The 9,032-nt window shown below is 37.6% G+C and overlaps 1 pseudogene; it reads right to left on the bottom strand.

Moving 5' to 3' along the window:
* Positions 1-4,515: 4,515 nt before the first annotated feature.
* Positions 4,516-6,744, bottom strand: LOC118636077 (annotated as a pseudogene).
* Positions 6,745-9,032: the final 2,288 nt, after the last annotated feature.

Here is a 9,032-nt window from a genome sequence, read left to right as displayed (position 1 = left end):
TACATACTGGGAATTGAACCAGCAACCTCTTGGTACATGGGTCAACACTCAACCACTGACCCACACCGGCTGGACAAGGCTCAGCATACTTTACATTTTAAAATATTAAAAGCAATAATTGAGCATCAACTCATGCACCAAGAGGTCGCAGGTTCGATTCTTGGTCAGGAGACATGCCCAGGTTATGGGCCAAATTCCCAGTGGGGGACATGCAGGAGGCGGCCAATCAATGTTCTCTCTCATCTATGTTTCTATCTCTGTCTTGCTCTCCTTTTCACTCTCTCTAAAATCAATAAAGAAAAAAAGTTTTAAGCAATAATTTAGAGTTAAGTATTTTTACTCTCATCTAAACATCTGTCAAGGGATTTATCTTATCAAATATTTATAAAGTATTATGGGACACATATTTTTAAACAAGTTAGAATAAGCAGAATATATGAAAACTTCTTTTTTTTTTTTTTTTTGCTTTTCACATCACATATTAACATCAATGGAAAGTTCTATTGATAGGATATTTGAGACAAATGCCACTGAGACAAGCAACATTTAAAATGTGGTGCAAATATCAGAATTAAATCCAGTTGCAAACTTGTATCACAATGAAAGAGAGCAAATGTGACAGATGAAAATGGCATTATACAACACCCAAGAGGTGATACTGTACAGATGATTGTTGGGAGAAAAGCCAAGATGACAATGAAGTAAAAAGAAAAACAATTATCTTCGATTCTCCCCCAACCACTAACAAAATCTATTACTAGACACCAAATGTGTTCCTGTTACATCAGACAGCCATATTCCACTCAGCCTTCAAGACCTTATGAGTTCATGAAGTGTTCTGTGCTTTAAACTCGTCCCCTTATGCTTTCCCCACATAAAAATTTAGCTGTGTGATAGATCACTCCTTCTGGAGCTTGTCAGGCTGTGTGGTTAACTAAGCTGTTAATGCATTTTTCCTGAGTCAAATATTTGCATTTTCACACAACTATTTTGGATAAAGAGTTTCCCACAGGGGTAATTCTAACAATAAAAAGAAATTTAGATTTTTTCTTATTGTTAGAAATGCCTTGGGGGCATTTTTAGTACCTTGGGAGGCATTTTTAGCTCCATGAATTCCACCATATGGCTATTTGCCTGCTATGCCTAAGCCCTTTGTTGACCCTAATAATTCTGTATTGGCTGAGATGGAAGCATTCCCACTTTGTTAATAATGGTGGTTAAATAAAGCACACTCTGATTTTAAGATCCGTTTAGAAATGTGGTGCTGAACAATAAATAGTGGAATATCTGAAACACTGAAAGGTTGCATTTTAAAAGAAAGGGGAATAACTGGTGATGGAAGGAGAGTTGACGTGGGGTGGAGAACACACAATACAGTATACAGATGATGTATTATAGAATTGCACACCTGAAACCTATATAATTTTATTAACCAATGTCACCCCAATAAATTCAATAAAAAGGAAAAAGAAAAGGAAGTCCCAGCTCTTTCTTACCCAGTAAGTTTCCTGTAGCATACAAAAGTGGTTATCTGAACCCAGACTAATAATTTCAAATAACCACAGATTATTTTTAAAAATCATCAGAATTACCCAGCCAATGTGGCTCAGTGGTTGAGCATCAACCCATGAACCAAGAGGTCGCTGGTTCAATTCCCAGTCAGGGCATTGAGGGCTCATTTCCCAGTGGGGGGCATGCAGGAGGCGACCAATCAGTGTTCTCTTTTATTTATGTTTCTATCTCTCTTTCCCTCTCTTTCCTCTCTCTCTAAAAATCAATAAAACATATTAAAAATAAAAACTATCGAAATTAAATACTCAGGGCCTGCATAATACTTAGGCACTTATAATTTTGTTTCATTCTGATGCTTCATGCAGTTTTGTCCAGCTAAGGAAAGGTTTCCCAGCAGCTTTCCTCAATCCCTCCAAAACAAGGCTCAACCTCAAGGAGCTTCTGAGATCTAACCTGATTCCAATTCTAGTAAAACTGTGGATGACTAAGCTCTTCATGAGTCAAGCAAAGGTCTTCCTTATAGTTGACACAGAACTATTTGTTAATGGATTCCTAGCTCCTGCCAAGTTCTCTTGTTAAGCCATTCATATATGTTATAAAAGTAAGTTTTACATAAAAGAAGCCAGAGTGCTGGAAATTAAAAAACAAACAAATAAAAACACTCTCTAAATTCACCTCAGCTCTCAACCCTGGAGCTCCTGATTTAAGAACCACTAGTGCCCTCTTCTGGTCAGAAAAAAGATAAACATCATCTATTTAGTTACAGAGCAGTCAACACAGAATAATCAAATATTTTTAGGACATCCCCTCAAATAATAATCTCATTTATAAGAACAATGTTAGGAAACATAAATTTTATAAAATGCATTACTTCTGTCTGAAAAACAATACTACTAGCTAAAAGTTCTATACACACATATGAGTTACATATTTCTTTCCAAAGATTGCAAAGTATATTCCAGCATTGCAAATTTTTAAAAGATATGTACATTAAAATATTCATGTATTTTTCTATGTGCCCAAATGGAGAAAAAGTTGTGATAAATAATATTATAAAATGTGAAAATATACTTGAAAAGTTATTTTTTCATACAATGTTATTTTTTTATGCACAGTACCAGAATAAAGTGTTTCAAACACTCACAACTGCAAACATACTTTTGCCTCACCCTGTATATGTATGTACATGAAGATAAAATTCTGCAGTGCAAGGGAGGACCATATATGGAAACTGTAGATGTGTAATGAAGGAGTCTAAAACATACATACATATACACATAAAACAGGTTTTTTTCCTGTTCTCTTCATAGTCATTTTTTATTTTATTTTTTATTTAATTAATTTGTTTTTGTTATAGATGTTTCTCCTTTTTCCCCCACTGACACCCTCCTCCCATTCCCACCCCCTCTTCTGAAGTTTGTCAGTCTGAACTCTACTTCTATGACCCTGGGGTCTGTTTTGTTCCTCAGCTTGTTTTGCTCGTTATATTCCACAAATAAGTGAGATCATGTGATACTTGTCTTTCTCTGATTGGCTTATTTGGCTTAGCATAATACTCTCCAGGTCTCTCCAAGTCCTCTCAAAGGATAATAGATCTTTCTTTCTTACAGCTGCATAGTATTCCATTGTGTACGTGTACCACAGCTTTTTTATCCACTCATCTACTGATGGACATTTGGGCTGTTTCCAGATCTTAGCGATTGTAAATAGTGCTGCTATGGACATGGGGTGCATATATTCTTTCTGATTGGTGTTTCAGGCTTCATAGGATATATTCCTAGAAGTGGGATCACTGGGTCAAATGACAGTTCAATTTTTAATATTTTGAAGTAACACCATGTTGTTTTCCATAGTGCTGCACCAGTCTGCGTTCCCAACAGCAGTGTGCTAGAGTCCCCTTTTCTCCACACCAGCACTTGTTGTTTGATGATTTGTTGATGGCAGCCATTCTGGCAGGTGTGGAGAGACTAACATTGAAACAATTTTACTCTGTCTGGTGCTAACAACTCCGAAGCAGCCACCATGCACTCTTTTACAAACTCTCCCTTGAAATGAGGCTTCAGCTTCTTTGGGATTATCTCACTCGCTACATAACTCATCTGAATAACGTTGTCTGTCACAGTGAAACCTAGTGAAAGTGGCTTGTTGTGATTCCAAATCCTGCTGAAGAGCATTGATTTTATCCAGTTGTATTTGTCCTCCCAATTCATTGAGTTTAGCATGTTTTGAGCTATAAAGATGCTCCCGATTGACTTTTTTCATTACTGTCAATGCACTGCCACAAACCAGGCACAGAGATTTGCTTTTGACTTCAACAAAAAAAATAATCATTTGTTCATTTCTCTTGGAGAAATTGAAACTTTGCATCAATTTCTCTTTTCTTTTTTCTTTTTTTTTTTTTGTAGTTGCCATTTGTAGGATGTCATACCACTTAAGTTTTAATAACTATCCAGTGTGTGTGTCACCATCAACAAAATTATTTTGATTTGATTACTGTTCTAATCCTGCATCTTATATTTGGAACATATCCAACGTTCATGTCATCAACCCTTGAGGTCTTTATTTGTGTACTGTAATTTCCTTAAACTTCATCTGAGATTCAGTTTTTTCAAATATTATTGATTGTGGACATGTGGATAAAGGTTAGATTGGAGTTATCATCTGTATCAAAGAAGTCAACCAGATCATCATCCATCATCAGAGGCAAGGTCATCAACATCTCAAGAAATTATCTCGTTGCATCTCATCTCATCATCACCAGATAAATGTAGCTTTGCCACATTATGTTAACACTTTTGAGTACATTATTGGGCTGTGCATGTGTTTTGGATATTGTAGCCCTTACTTAAAAAAAATTCCACCACTAAAGCAACTGTCAGCTTTCAGTTGCTCCTGGTGTTGAGGGTGTCTGCTCATTTAACCATGTATTGTTAGGTCAGGATATTCTTCATCTACTGTTTGGCTCACATGGTTAGAGCTGAGTTTCATTGTCCTCTTCCATTTTCAACTTTTTTTCTCAGCCTTAGGATATGTGGGGTACTTAAATGTTTCTATTTTCTCTCAGACTCTGCATGAGGTATGTAGGTCATCCTTCCTGTTAAGACCTTTACAATAGCCATCCCAGTGATTTCTAGCCATGCCAATGATATTTCCAGGTTCCATGGGAATTTCATCTGCAGTTCAAGGTTGGTCAGGATAAATGGCAATTTGATTGGGGGCATTTTGGTCCCCAAAACTGTAGATATCTTTCAAATAATGTAAGTTTGCAGAGGCATCAGAATGCAGTGTTTGCATGATTTCATCAGCAATTAGATAGACCTGAGGGGGTGGGAAAAAAACAAAATCTAGGAAGTCTGCCTGGGAAAAATTTGTATATACTAGATCACACACTAAGTAAATTTTTTATGTATCAATTGTGTAGCTCAGCTGAACAAGAGATAGAATTATCACTAATAAATTAATAATTGGGCTACTTTGTTTTTGCCTCCTTTAGTACATCCATGGCCAAATATACTATTTTTAATCCAATTGAATACTTTGAATGAGAAGCTGAAAATGTTCTTCAATGTGCCCCATTACTTCTCAATGGAATGAAAGGTTCTCATGTTGTCTTTATATCTGTTATAGACTCCAATAATTGGATGTTTGAAGCCCAGCTTCTTAGTGGCCTCTTCCATTTCTTTTCCAGCCAAGGTTGCAGGTGGACCAAGTATTTCATAAACTTAGACACACACCACACTGCAGGACCACGATTGTTTCAAACAGGTTGATCCACAAAGTCTTCTACTACAGCCAGGAGTAAATGTGGAGGACAAGGATAAAGACCGTCCACAGTGAGGAGCTCAAACGCCTGAACATTTGTTTTTATCCTTTATTTCACCTGACCAGTGTCCAGTGGAGATGCTAGATCTCTCTATGCAAATCTCACTTACAGCTCTAAACACCATTTTCCATCCAACAATAACACAGTGTAAATTCTGAGATTTAAAAATTAATGTTCACAGAGTGCCATAAGCAACTATGAAGCAGTAGACCACATAATAGAGTTGAGAGCCATAGCCACAGATCTTTGGCCACTTTTTCCCTCCAATCACCTGATCCAGCTGTTTGAATGAGGTATTATAGATCTGTCATAGACCTTTCAAGTGACATCTGCATGTCTTTGGAACCATTTCCTTATAAATTATTTAATTTCTTCAATTCAGTTTGTAAGAAAAAACAGCTATTTAGCTTCATATATTTGTGTGCTTGAAGCTCTACTTCTAGTTTATACATATATTTTCAAAGTCTCATTCTCATTATTTGGAGACCCAGCCCTCACTCCTTATAGGGAGGCCAAAACCACCCAAAGTGACATCTTCACAGAGGAAGAATCACTGGGTTATAAATATTTTTGAGGCTTTTGATATAGTTTATCTATTTTGTTTTGACTTTTATGTTACCAAAAATCTCTATGGAGCACAATCCAGTGTAACACATTGAGTGAAAATTATTTACTGTGTATACTTTAAAAGATGTCATTTCTGAATTTGCTAACATTTTTATTGAATTTATTGGGGTGACTTAATTTAAAAAAAAAAAACATACTGGTTTAAACTGTACAACTCAAGAAAACATCATCTGCACAGTGCATAGTGTGCCTATTGCCCCAAGCAAAGCAAAATCTCCTTCTGTTCCCATTTCTCCTGCTTTGTCCACCTCCACTTACCCCCACCCCCTTCCCTCTGGCTAACACCGCACTGTTTCCTGTGTCTATGAGTAAAATATACATATGTTTTACCTAATCCCTTCACCTTCTTTCATCCAGCCCCCGAAAACCCCTCCCCTCTGACAGCTGTCAGTCTGTACCATGTACCCATGCCTCTGTTTCTATTTTGTTTGTCAGTTTATTTTCAATTCCCCTCTTTGGGATTTTATGATCCTTCCCCAGATATTTATGGTTTGTTTCTCATAATTTTTAATTTGTTCTTTTGCCTTTACCAGCTTCTCTTCCAAAGCACAAATCCTTCTGGAAGCGGGCTCTGATCATTGGGGCCTTCTGGTATCTGGAGAGAATCAGCCATTCACCTCAAATCTTCATTAAAGCTTTGCCAGGATCTTGGACAGCTCTTGGCTAGAGAGATCAGGATGGTCATTATCTTATAACAAATGACCACCTATATAAAACGGCAAGGTACCACAGGCATAAAGAATGAGCATAATCCAACACTAGGAACAAGTCCATGGCCTCATTTTTGGATTCTCATCTCACTCCCCTGGCTTCCTAAAGCTCAAAGAATTGCAAATATCTTAACTTTGTTTCCTGTTGCTGCAAAGTAATCTTCTGTTGTTTTAACAGATGATGCTTCAGACAAATTAGTGTCTCTGGTAGTCCTCTTTTTAATCTTTCAAAGAGATCCTCCTGATGGTATAAATAGGAAGCTTTATTGTCCTGTGCTTTGTAGACTCTACATGGTTCCTTCTCCTAGAATATAAGACATTGACAAAACCACATATTTTCAAAGAAAGATATTATTGTTTTAATCTGGATCACTGAAATTATCAACTGGATTTGCTCAACTAATCAATAAAGGCAATAGATCACTTTATTTTGAATGAAACTCCATCAAGTTAATGGGTGCTCTCTTAGCAGGAGCACCAACCAGGAGCAGAGGCAATTTCTGCCTTCTCCAGTTGCCACCCCAAAAGCCCCCAGCCACATCTGCATTGCATTGGGAAAATAGGAGTGGTGACTGGGTAGAATATGCTACCTCCTATTGAAGGCAGAGGAAGAAAGAGTAAGATAAATCATTGGTGCCCCTTAACAGAGCCTTCAGGGCCAGTGACTGAGGGAGAGAGAATACCAGGGGACAAGAAGGGAAGTCGCGGACAACATGACACCCAACTCAACCAGAGCAGCATTGGACGCATTAAGGGAGGAGAAGGAAGGGACAAGTTGACTGTCAACTGTCAGGGGCCATCAGTGTCTGAGGACTACAGAAGAGGGAACCCAGACACCCTGGTTGTTCAGATATAATGTACACTCACATAGGGGCTGGGTCAACTCAGTTGTGTTTCTTCTGTTATGCCTATACTATCTATTATGAATTTCCCTCTTAAGAATGCTTTCACTGTGTCCCATAGATCTGGGGTTGTTTTGTTTTCATTTTCTTTTTTTTAAATTTTTATTAATTAATTTATTTATTTTTGTTACAGATGTTTCTTTCTCCTTTTCCCCCACTGATTCCCACTCTCCCCGCCCAGTCCCCAGCTTTGTTGTCCATGTCCATTGTTAATGTATACATGCATATATGCTCTGTGGTTTATCTCTCCCCCACCACACCCTCTTCTGGGGATTGTCAGTCTGTACCCCACTTCCACGTCTCTGGGACTACCCTGTTCCTCAGACTGTTATGTTCATTATATTCCACAAATAAGTGAGATCATATGATACTTGTCTTTTTCTGTTTGGCTTGTTTCGCTTAGGATAATACTTTCCAGGTCCCTCCATGTTGTCTCAAAGCATAAAAGATCTTTCTTTCTTACAGCTACATAGTACTTAATTGTGTATATGTACCACTGCTTTTTTACCCATTTGTCTACTGATGGACATTTGGGCTGTTTCCAGATCTTAGCTATTGTAAATAGTGCTGCTACAAACATGGGGGTGCATATATTCTTTCTGATTGGTGTTTCAGGCTTCTTAGGGTATATTCCTAGAAGTGGGATCACTGGGTCAAATGGCAGTTCAATTTTTAATTTTTTGAGGTGACATCATGTTGTTTTCCATAGTGGCTGCACGAGTCTGCATTCCCACCAGCAGTGTACTACAGTCCCCTTTTCTCCACACCCTCGCCAACTCTAGTTGTTTGATGATTTGTTGATGGCAGCCATTCTGACAGGTGTGAGGTGATACCTCATTGTTGTTTTAATTTGCATCTCTCTGATGATTAGTGATGATGAGCATTTCTTCATATGTCTCTTGGCCATTAGTATGTCCTCTTTGGAAAGGTGTCTATTCAGCTCCTCTGCCCATTTTTTAATTGGGTTCTTTGTCTTCCTTTGGTTGAGTTGTATGAGCACTCTATATATATTGGAAATTAACCCCTTATCTGATATATCATTGGCAATGATGTTTTCCCATAAAGTAGGTTGCCTTTCCATTTTGATGATTGTTTCTTTTGCTGTGCAGAAGCTTTTTAGTTTGATGTAGACCCATGTGTACATTTTTTCCTTTGTTTCTGTTGCCTCAGGTGATGTATCGGTGAAAATTCTGCTGCGTATGATGTCCAAACTTTTGATGCCTACATTTTCTTTTAGAATTTTTATGGATTAATGGGTCACATTTAAGTCTTTTATCCATTTTGAGTTTATTTTTGTGTATGGTGTAAATTGATGGTCTACTTTAATTTTTTGCATGTAGCTGTCCAATTTGCCCAAGACCGTTTATTAAAGAGGCTGTCTTTACTTCACTGTATGCTCTTGCCACCTTTGTCAAATATTAATTAAGCATATTGCCTTGGGTCCATTTCTGGGTTCTG

This window comes from Molossus molossus, unplaced genomic scaffold (assembly GCF_014108415.1).
Source record: "Molossus molossus isolate mMolMol1 unplaced genomic scaffold, mMolMol1.p scaffold_m16_p_2, whole genome shotgun sequence".
NCBI classification, from domain to species: Eukaryota; Metazoa; Chordata; class Mammalia; order Chiroptera; family Molossidae; genus Molossus; species Molossus molossus.
This window is presented reverse-complemented; position numbering and strand designations above follow the sequence as displayed.